This window comes from Haliaeetus leucocephalus, unplaced genomic scaffold, assembly GCF_000737465.1.
Source record: "Haliaeetus leucocephalus isolate CR32 unplaced genomic scaffold, Haliaeetus_leucocephalus-4.0 Scaffold255, whole genome shotgun sequence".
Lineage (NCBI taxonomy): Eukaryota > Metazoa > Chordata > Aves > Accipitriformes > Accipitridae > Haliaeetus > Haliaeetus leucocephalus.
Genome location: NW_010972691.1, coordinates 69,652 through 79,007, shown reverse-complemented (window position 1 = coordinate 79,007; position 9,356 = coordinate 69,652).

Below are 9,356 nucleotides of genomic sequence, written 5' to 3'. Positions count from 1 at the left end.
TGTTTAGCTTCATAGGAAGGCAGACATTGTATAGTAATTGTATTTTTGCATTTACAGAATAACTTCCATTAGAGTAATTCAAGGTGCTGCAAAGGTAGGTAAATCAGCATTATGTGCCAAGAAATTATTTTCCTTGCAAGTCACTGCCAGGAACAGGAACAAAGCCCCACTGTCTTTGCTATTATATACTTGTATAATGGTAGCATCTACCAGCTCCTAACCATAAGCCAGTTTTCCTTCACACTAAGCATCATTGAAACCGTAGTTCCAAATTTGGTATTTTCATTTTGTTTGCTTTTGCCATGAGATCAAGTTACATTTGCCTCTGTTTCAGTCTAAGCCAGAAAGCATTTTTTCAGTGGGTCAGGGGTATGAGGAGAAAGGATCAGAGTGAAGAGTTTTGTTTTCTTTCTCCATGTCCTCATGGTCCCTAGGATGAAACCTGCGTTCCTCTGCAGTCAGCGGCAGCTTTTCCAACAGTTTAAGTGGAACCAGAATTTCAGCCCAATAGCAAATGATAGTGGTATTGGTATATGGCACCTTTTTCCTTCCTTTCTTGTTTCTGAGTGTCGTCACTTATTTATATATTTTTTATTTATACAGTACCGTGTAATCAACTGTCTAATGCAGTGGATCACATGGAGTACCCAATTTTTCCACCAAAACTCATGTCTTCGTTTCAAATGCATGACAGAAATTTAAAGACTGGAAACTAATTTGGAAGGCAAACATTCCAAGTCATACTTAACTGTTCTGTATGAATGAATAAGCTTTACAGAGCAAACGTAAACCAAAACCAACTGAACATAAATAAGCTGGTTTCAGCAGTTCCAGCCTATGTCTAAATTTAAACTTCCCTTCAACAAAGCAGAAAAAACTCCAAGCTTACAATTAAAAGAAGACAAAAAAAAAAAAGGAAAAATAAAAGCTAGTTTAAAATACAAGAAACAAACAAAAAGGAAACACTTCATTTTAAACAGTGCAATGTAAAATAGGAAGGGGTGACTAGCTAACAATTACCTGATAGTATAACAATAGCGAAGTGGGATGCACAATTCTAATTGTCAAAATTACAGTAACTGTGGTATTTTGACAGAGCTGAAGGCGTCTGAATGGTGACTGTGACTATTTCTAGCAAGGAGGGTAAACAAATCTTATTACTACAGCAGTTAACAGTGTTATTTTGTAAAGAAATCCAGTGCTGCATGTCCCTATTTCAAGAGCTGTATCTAAACATCTGGGACAATTTTATTTTTAAGAATGGTGCAGGGAGAGAAGAAAAAAACCCAAATGTCTTGCTACATACTAAGTTACATATAAATTACAGGTTGCAAGTCTCGAAGAAATTATAGTAAGGAGAAACATGTCTCTAATTGGTTTAATGATTCTCCAGCATAGCAGAGGCATATAAGACATGTATTATATTGCAAAGAGGCTGTATTTCTATTTGTAGAATAAAATTACAATAAGGACTAAAACTACAGTAAGTACTCAACCATATAGTTTAACAAGGAGCAAGTTTAGCAGCTGAACTCTTCCATAAGAAAAAACATCAAGGCCAGTGGGTTTCAAACTATGCAAAAGTAGTGCGAAGTAAAAAAATCCTTCATATTCGTAATTTTCTATATTTTATTCAAGCAATGAAACAGAAGACACTTGATATGAAGTATGATAAAAAGTGATATAAAAAGAAACTTCAAGAAATCTGGAAGCTTCTACTGGTTCTATAAGCTCAAAATAAAGATCAAAAGTTGGAAATCAGGTGTCATTCTCATAAGGAAAAAGGTTTTACTTCTTACAGTTCACTATCATGATCCTATTTTTCCCCATTTTGGGAAAATTGTGCAATTATAGTCTCTTTTCATCTCTAAAGCCAAAAGCAAGGAGAGAAAGCAAAAGTCATGTTTATTTTCTTCTAATAGCATTTGCCTTGTACTTGGCTATTTACAGAATGTATAATCACAAAGAGTTCATTCATGAGAGAAACCAAGAATATTACAGATTATTACTCATATTTTTAAAGTGAATGGAAACCAAAGTTTAGGTCTGTCCTCTCTACTGCTTTTCATGAAATAACAAGACTGCTTCTGATGTAATTTTATGCCTCTTTCTAAGTCTGGAAATACTACACAGGACCCAGAGACACTGGAAAGATGATCAGAGCTGTTTGAAAGACAGAGGATGTGAAGAGGCTGTGAGGTGAGGTCTTCTCTGCTTGGTGGAAAAACCTGTAGCAGGTAGCACGGCCCACATCTCTGCACTCAGTCGTTGCTGTGCTGGTACAGTCGTGGACAAGCTGACCCTATAAACTTGGTCTGGGCTAAGCAGATTTATAACCAAGAAAACACAAAACCAGTATTAGCAGCATTCTCGCTGCTCAGCCTGGAGCAGTGCTATCCCAGTCCTATCCCTTCCACCTAATACTAAGCAACAATTTAGTTAAAAATCACGAGATAATTTCAGAGCACTGCAAGTTTATAATCAGCATTTGTATTGTTCACTCTTCCTCCCCGTGCAAGTGCCAGGGTGCTGGCACCACCGAACGGACACATGGCCAGCAGACACTGCACCAGGCTGGCACTGGCTGCTGGACACCCAAGTCGGCTGCCCTACAGAAAGAAAACACAGTTTTCCTACACGGTTTCCACATTTGATTTCCTTCAAATCGTCACAGTGATTTTGTGTTCAGTTTTAGTGCATTTCACCAGGGAGGCAAAGTGGTTTTGGTCCAGTGCGAGGCTTTCCAGGATTGGATGTAGTGTTACACAGAGCCACGGGCTAAGGATGATTTCGGCACACGCCAGTTTAAATTATACTTATTTTGACAGCAATTAATGTACAAAATGAGATGAATTTGCACTGCAGATGCACAAGGTTTCTAAGCTACAGAGTATGGCATATGAGCTCTTCTTCCCATTGCAGCTGCATGGAGCAAGAGCCGCCTCCTAAATAGCTGTCTGCTCTGAAGTGATGCTCCAGTCCTCCTCAAACAGCACTGTGCCCAGAAAGCAGGGAGGGACACATAGGACTGGCCTCCTTCTCTTTGAGACAGAGGGGAAAACAACACCAGCTCAGGCAGCACTGTTTTAAAAATTGAATTCTGGGCAAAACTCATGTTTTCCAGGGAGGAACGGAGGGACAAAAGACGGTGCTTTGCAACCTGCAGTTAACGAGCCATGCAGAATTCAGGCACGGGAAACCCTTCCGATAACAGCTTCATTTCAGGCTTGACCCGCTGATGCCAGCATCACAGCTGTGCAGAGCCGCTTGTGCCATGGGCAGGTCCCTTGGCAATGCCCGCCTGCCCACTCCAGGACCAGGAGCTGAAGCAGGGGGTCCCACGTGGGCCCAGATGGGGACGAGACACTTAGATGACAGCGTGAAGAGCAGGGGGCTCCTGTGACGGCATCCAAAGCATCCACCGTGGCTTTGGACCATTTCTTTGACCATGAAGATAAAAAGATGGACATATTATTTTACCCAGTAAAAACAGTTTAGCCAGCCAGGGGAACAAATTTCATGCCTCGATGACTGACCAAGAAAATGAATGAGATTTGGAGAGAAACAGCATCTTAACGTTACGAACACCAGATTAATTAAACTGAATTCTCATGGCAGAGAGCAAGTACTTGATAGCAAGCACTTCTGCTTTAGACATACGTGGCTTTAGTTTACCTTGCACCCTGCAAATGCTTACGTGCATACAGAACTATCAGCAGAAATGGTCTTTTGGAATCACAGGCTAAAATACACAAACTTATATAAAACAGAGCAGCAACAACAACAACAAATCTTACAGAACTTTCTGTGAACTACTCTTGTCATTCTATTCACCTATTTCAAACATTAGTATTAACATGAAGTCAAATCACAGTTTCTTCCTGTCTCAGCTGTATACAGAATTATCCTAATGTTACCCCTTCTATCTAATACTAAGTAATAATTTAGTTAAAAGTCACTAGATAATTTCAGAGAAGCATACGCATTCATCCTTTCTCATCCGAAGCTAGCCCTTAACAAAAGCACAGCATTTGCTTCAGAAATGTCAGATTGTCATGACATGATTACGTTTCTGTATAATTGATTACAGAAGTGGATAATGTCCTTCGGCCAAATGAACTACTGATTGGTTCTCCTACTTCTTCGTCCAAATCTCGGTTACCTTAGCAACTTCACATTATCCAGGGGAATTTAAAACATATCACAGCCATGTAACTTCTGCTAAAACAAAGGTGGTGTGCCATGCTGTTTGCAGTGGGTGCTTCGTAGCGGTTACCACGCCTGCATGGCATGTCGCCAGTACACAGTGTATATCCAACTAATCTTTTGCCTACAATATTTTTTTTTCTTTAAGCAGGATAAAGAAAGGATTGTTTTTAATGGCAGGAAAGATTGCAGGAGTTAAGAATAACTGCAGCATACATCATGCAGGTATACTTGTGTTTCACAATTCTGCTGAATTTCAGGGAGAAAAGTAACAATCATGACTAGTAGACTTAAGTTATCACAAAACATTGTTGTATATTTTCAACAGCCTTTTGAAAACAGAAATCTTGCCTATGCTTTGATATATATGCCACAGAAATAAATACCATATATATATATATAAATATATATATATACACAAACACACACAGACACAAGCACAGCTTTAGGACTGATGGAAAACAGCCATTAGCTTAAAATTGCATAGAGATTAAATTTTTATTCCACATCTTTCCTGTGCCTCATATGGACCAATAATATGCCTAAATAATCAGTTGGGGCAATTTGAAAGTGGTACACCTCTCAGTCTCACACAGCCAGCGAGTAGCAATAAAAATAATCCACAAACCAGAAATTATGCAAGCTCAACCTTGGCACTAGGCAGATGTAGAAGGCAGCTGTACAAAGGACTTGGATTGCACAGGAATTAGGCATCTGGAACCTGTATGATACCTGTTGTGGGTTCACGAGAAGGGATGGGAAGGTTTCACTTTTTGCTATGGCGATGAACGATCCCACGATAGAACAGGGATTAGGAATTATGTGATCCCTATAAAAACAGAGTCTGTATAATATGTAATTTGGCATATCTTGTATGATAGACAGTACTTCACTAATTTACACTGACATTTTATGAATGCAGTGCAACAACCACATAAGTGGTTAAATAGATTAAGAAGTCAATACTGCACTGAATTTGAAAGCAACATTTTGACATTCTTATAACCAATTTACTATTGAAGACTACTGAAAACAAAGTACAACTGTTTCTTGGGTACACTTAAAAATTTTGTTTCCACTATTTGTGGAAGTATATTTTTAACCTCTAAAATGAGGAAATGGAGATTTTTCTTGGCAGACCATGTCATTCACCACTATTCCAGCAGCATGAATTGTCACTGCAGCCTCCATTGCTCCATGAACTACAAATAGCTCACAGTGCATTAAAGAAGGAACAAATAATGCAATTGGCTGCTTTGCAGCAGTAATTGACTGTTTCTCCCCAAACGCTGGCTACTTTTTTTTGGAAAGCATGTTCGTTAGAGGAAGTGCCAGCCATAAGAACTTCAGGGGTCCTGTTTATCCCAGCTGGCCACATGTTTCAGTGGGTTTGATTCTGCACAGCAGTAAAAGCGTGCAGGACTGAGGCCATCTGAATTTTGGTTATAGTACCATCCATTAGCAAGCATAAAGAAAGAAAACCCCAAAACCCCACAATCCGGGTCATGACAACCACCTGTGAGATCTGACCGTACTGAAGAGGAGCGTGTGGATGTCCTGCCATTGACATTAGCGAGAGGAAGACCACGCCAGAACCTTGTAGTTGTGAAAGTCCTTTGCAATTAGTTGCCTTCATCAAGCACCTACCAGCCCACCCCGTGTCCCCAGTGCTCTGCTCTCTTGCAGCAGTGGCACTTCAGGGGTGCTGAGCTGCCACCCCCTCGCCAGGGCAGGGCTCCAGAGCAACCCTTGGCAGAAGTGAAGGGTTGCCAAAGCATCGCTATCTCTTTCCTCCCTTCCTCAACCCAGAGCAAAGCAATGCTGATTTTCGGCAATGGCATCACAGGAATTACAGCCCAATTCCTACCACCTGTTAACCAAAGCACGTAGCACAGTAGTGTGCAAGTTAACACGCCATAAGCCTTAAAATCGTTGCTAACGCTTGCTCTTTTAATTTTGTGCGTGTGTGCACGCGTATAAATACGCTAGTGTTGAAAAATGGCAAAGCATTTTTGCTCATTTCAGTATGGAATGAAATTCAGGAAAAGCAGTAGAAGGAATGAAAATAGTCTGCTTTTATCTGTCATTTGCCTTTGGTTGTTGTATTTGCTATGAGCATAATTGTGCACCTCTGAATCACATCTGGGTTTTTTCCATATGCACTCCCTGCCTCCTTTCGGCACATACGCTGCTCTGTCATACCTCAATAGGCAAGGGATGAATGACACCGTTGCCCAGCTACCAAGCTTCTTACTTCGCAGCTCCTTTCTCCAAGCAGCTCTTCTAAGGCAAAGTAGACTATGGAAGAGGAAATAGCGTACAAAACTAGCAGTACAGTCAGCTCCTTTCCTTCATACAGTCTCCTTTTCCATTTCAAAAAACAACACCCCCCCCACCACCCCAACCCTACATACAGGCACTAGCCTCTGCTTACAGAAAGCAACTATCAGAAAGAAGCAATAGTTTAAGATTTTTAAGATTAAATTACATTTCTCACCTTGACACTTGCAGAATGCTGTTTGAAATAACTCTAATTATCAGAAGATCTAGAAACTGCACAAATGTTAAAGCTCATCCAAGCATGGAATTTGCATGTTAAAAGAGTGGAAAAAAATAAGCCTTCTTCCATATCCACCTGTGGCAGTGGAAGAAATTATTTCACTTATCATTTGCCACTAAAGCAGTTTGTGTCAACATTTCTTAGTTCACTTTTGCAAGATAAGCTTAAACAATTTACTGCGAAAGAAACCTCTGCCATTAGCCTAAAGGTGTCCACTTACAAAGCTGTACCAGTTTAAATAGCTCAGCATACAATCACACCTTTAATTAAAAAGGTGCAACTTCATACATTGGCAAGACCACAGGTTCTTCCCTATATAGGCAAGCCCTAAAGACCCAAAGGTCTGTAGCACGGAGAATGCAAGGCCATTGACTCCCGTGGGACACGTGCAGGCTTTTCTTCTGGGGGCTGCTTTCGGGAATAGGGTCTATGATCTGACTTTGTAAAACCAAAGAGTGAGCTGCGACACCGTCATCAACCTGGTAAGCGGTCCATTTTTTTTTTGCGAGTCTCATATTGTATCCTTGTTCACTTTGATCCTGATAATAACAGGAGCTGGACCAGGTCCTAAGTTAACTGAATGACCAGAAATGTTTCATTTCCTATGAAAGATTATTTACGCTCTGCATGTTCTCACATATGAAAACTAACAGCAGAAAGAAAATCCGCAAGTGGGTGAAATGAGCATAAATTAGGCTTTGCTTTTGCAATTGCTGAAGGTGTTTATTCTTCCACTATAAATCTTTGGCTTGTTTTACTAAAGCTCCTAGCTGTGTGTCTCACAGACAAAGTTCTATCTGCTTTTCCTGGGGCTGTTGGTGGGGGAGAGGATCTGCCGCCTTCTTCCTGTGGTGATGTATTTGGGAGCTTACCAAAGGGGAAACAGATGGACCAAGTCTCAAAGTCGGGAGCTGAAGCAGACTGCTCTATTCTCAGGTTTTTGTTCACCTGATATCTGAAAATACAGAGAAAATTACTATAGACAGCACACCCCCCCAAAAAACCAAACAGAAGGAAAGCAAAAAAACTTTTAAAGGGCTGAGCAGTGGCAGAATGTGTTAAGGGAACAGAGCGCTCAGGGGAGGATGATGATGAATGCACTGGGTTACTAAAAGCATGAACTCACTTCAAGACACTCATACAAACATTTTTCCTTCTACTTTCTTGCCTTTATTCTTGTACAGACTCTGCTTTACCACTTACTGCATATATTATGACCTGGTGAAAACTTCAAGACCTACACATTGACGCGTTTTGAAGGAATCGCTGATGTCTGCTCTCCATACACCATTGGTCCCTGAGTTGTTATTATTTATATAATAGTCATGTTAAGAAACATTCACATTCCGGAGAACCAGTCTTGCAAAGAAACATATGCAGGCAAGCTTGATTGCAACAGAACACTGCATAGACACACCTATAGGTATAACATTTATAGGACTTACTTAAGCCTTCCCTAAATAAGAAATGACACAGTATGGATAGAATTATGCATTATATGGTCAAGAGAGTGTTACCATTAGCTTTCTTCTTACTATGTATTTTATTTGCTTAGTTTGGCCAGGAAATAATCACCACAAAAAAGTGAAGCTGAACAGGTATATATTGAGAAATGACCAGAAGAAAGGGGGCTGTATGAGGGGGTGTGCATATATGTATGTACATATATATATGTATGCATGTATGAGGAGGTGTATATATATATGAGGGGGTATATATATATGTGTATGTGTGTGGAGGAAAAGAACGAAACTGCTGGAGGTGAAAATTGGAACAGTAAGTTATAATCCGAGCATGGCAGCCAGGTGACCAGACCAGGGCAGATATGGACACGGTCTTGAAGGTAAAGACAAGATTTTAATTTGTGACACGAAAAATGTGCTTTGGAAGACAATACTCAACACATTTTAAAGAGCATGCTTTTACACCCTAACATGTAAAGATTGGACAAGTTTTTCTCGGTGCCAGCTGACCAAGATGAATCCTAGGGCATGAGTAAGATTGGGCATGGGGAAAATGAAAGTAAAACTATTTTAAGCCACCTAGAAAGTATTTTCCACGCATTTAAGTAACTTAAATGACAACCTGCAGTCAGCACAACTATCAGCCTGTAATTTTGGTCAGCCTTAAAGCTATTGCTCTGTCATGTCAGCTCCTCCTGCGGAGCACGCGGGAGCCCTCGGACGCCTCCGGCCTGCCTCTTGTCAGGAAACCGTGAGGCGAGAAGAGACCCCCGGGGGCCATTTTGTCAAACGGGCGGAATTCGAAGGGTGGTGCACCTGCCCTCGTCCTCACCGACTGACTGAAGTCAGGACTGGCCCCTGCTAGAAAGGCTGTACCGGCTGCCGTTGGGGTCAGCGGTATGACGCGCTCCCTTCCCTATGACGCGATGGAGCAGAGCGGTTTTCTACCGAAGCGCTCCGCCACCCTCGACTCGCACCCGAAAGCCGCTTCAGCCATTCGAACGGCCAGGCTACTCCTTTTTTTATTCTTTTTACTCCGAAAAGAGCAGTCACTAGCGACGGCGGGCCAGCCCTGAGGTACCGACACCCTCCTCACACAGCGACGCGTTACCGGACGCTCCGGGCAG